The sequence below is a fragment of the Quercus lobata genome, chromosome 10 (genome assembly GCF_001633185.2).
Source record: "Quercus lobata isolate SW786 chromosome 10, ValleyOak3.0 Primary Assembly, whole genome shotgun sequence".
NCBI lineage: Eukaryota > Viridiplantae > Streptophyta > Magnoliopsida > Fagales > Fagaceae > Quercus > Quercus lobata.
This window is the reverse complement of record NC_044913.1, coordinates 30,642,743-30,645,499: the sequence shown is the minus strand read 5'-3', so window position 1 is coordinate 30,645,499 and position 2,757 is coordinate 30,642,743.

Below are 2,757 nucleotides of genomic sequence, written 5' to 3'. Positions count from 1 at the left end.
TTAGGAGAGAATTGTATATCTCATTAGGCCCATTTGCTTGTCTATTAGGAGCTTAGAACTTACAAGTTTATATGAAATAGTTATCTCATATATTTAAATGTTATAGTACCATTACAAATTACTAAATTATATGCATATAAAAAAGCACTTAGTAGTTTGCTATTGAAGAAACAAATTACATAGTCTTTTTTCAGTTATGTATTTTGGTTGATTGGTTATGATTTAGGTTTTTTGGTTAGGAATGGTTTTGTTTAATTAGTTTAAATAGATGGATTAGATTTAGTTTTGATTAAGGGATTTTGGTTAGAAGTTTTGTTTAGGTTAGCTGGCTTGGCATAAATTGGTTTTAGGTATCTAGAATCGATTTTGCATATTTGGGTGGCTTTGATTCGGTGAACAAAGCACATAGAACTTACGGCTTTAAGCTACGGGTGCTTTTGAACTCTAGGAACCAAATGCCTCTTTGAAAACAAAACCTAAACCCTATTCAATTATTGAGGAGGGGGATTTAAACGCTGGTTTTCCTTATAAAAGAGATCAGGAAATGTCACTAAATTACAAGATTCTTGGCCCATTTAAACTAATTCTAAAGCAGAATTGGACAACAATATCTCTAGAAAGTTTAGATGTTCAAACAAGCATATCTCATCCAATTTAGTCTGATTTAGAACTGGGTTCTAAGTTGGCTATGGAAAAGTCAACAAATTTTTTTCTTGGTCATTAATATTAGTATAAAACACAAATAATGTGTCACATCATATTATTTTTCAAGTATAAGCATGATTTGTCAATTATCACCAAAGTTGTATCAACACCACTTTAAATGCTACCTTTACAAGCGTTGTCAACTTGTCATTAGAATCTGGCTTATTAGCCACTTCTTTTTTGTTTCTTTTTTTATTTTTTTCTCCCCTTCTTATTTTTTTTTGTTTTTGATTAGTCATTAACTACTTTACAATTTGTCTACATCGGCATTCCTCTTTTACCAAACTTTTGCATAAGATTTCTCATTCCGAAGGGATAAAATAAAATAAAATAGAGAAAAGTCAAAATATCCTCCATTTAAGATTATGTCTTACTCCAAAATTAGAATCCATCATTCTACCGTCTCTTTGCAGGCCAAAGGGTATACAAGTGTGTGGACCCACATAAGACGTGACCACCCACAGACCATTAAGTTTATTCTTCATGAATGCCCCAACGTACCACTTGCAGTTGTCATCAACGCATGCGACGCACAATTTTGTGGTGCTCGACCTCTGGGTTATAAAATTTCTATTATCATTTGCTGCGTATATTGTCAATGCACGTTTCACCGCCGATTTATTTGCAAAAGTCAACCCTTTACAAAAATGCATCCCATCTTGCCAAGTACAAACAAATGGTTCTAATAGACGTGAAGGATCAAATATATTTTCCCAAGTATTTGCGTAGAATGAGTCGGCAGGAGGTCTGTAGCCAATGGTCGTATTTGTATCACGCTGGATGCCAATATCATCGTCTGCATCACCTTCATCACGGAACTCCATATTTTCCTCTTCAAAATGGGGAACGACTTCATGGTCATCCACATCGTTCTCAAGGTCGCCTCGTTCAATCCTCTCTTCGTACTCATCCACACCATCAATACTTTCACCATCATTCGTAGCATGATCTTCGTCTTCGTCTTCGTCTTCGTCTTCAACATAGTCTTCGTCTTCGTCTTCGTCTTCAACATATTCTTCGTCTTCGTCTTCAACATAGTCTTTGTCTTCGTCATCCTCCTCTAAATGTGTCTCTTGACAATGGAGGGTTTCACCAGTATTTACAACATGATCTTGAGATGGGAGCATATAATCTCCCATTGTATACCCTCCCATTGCAGTGCATCCATCATCAAGGGCTGTAAATTGTAAAGACGTAGTTGTTTGTTGCACCATCTCAGTATCAACTTCCGCAAGCGGCTCTGAACTTATGTATAACTCAGCAGCATTTACTTGGGGCATTTTCTGGATCCTATTAAACATCATCTTCACATGTTTGTCTTCTTTAATCGCCATATACCCGTAATTTATCCGTTCATGTAGGACTTCTTGTGGGTAACAATAAATAATCTTGATGTCATACCAAGCAGAGTTCAAATTCAATTCGTCCATTATTTTCAACTTCAAATCATTCAACGTCTTCAACTTACGACGTATCATCATGGGGTAGCATTTGATACCCGGCCCTGTAAATGGAAATCCCTCAATCCCCCCAGGATTGTTAAGGGGTCCACCGTAGTATACATTTATATCAATATTCTTCAGATGTTGTGAACCTATTAGAAAGTCAAGTATAATATGTTAGCGACATATTTTTTTTCTTTCATTTAACATCAATTACAAAACCTTTTCTATCTACTCAAAGTACAAAAATCACAAATTCTCACCCCACAATTGCATATACTCACCCCACATCACATACAAACACACTCAATCATTATCATTTCGTACTCAAACAAATAAAAAAACTAAAAACAAAACTCACCCCCATTACAAAATTTCAACTCAGCTCTAACTAATATAAATAAAAATATCAAACCAAACAACAAGAAAAATAGCCATGATAAAAGCCTAGCAATACAAATATATATCTACAATATTTTTTACTTGTTATAAAATCCTAGCAAATATATACATTAACTTGCAAAAATAGTCATGATAAAAGCCTAACAATACAAATATATATCTACAATATTTTTTACTTTGTATAAATCCTAGCAAATTATATACACTA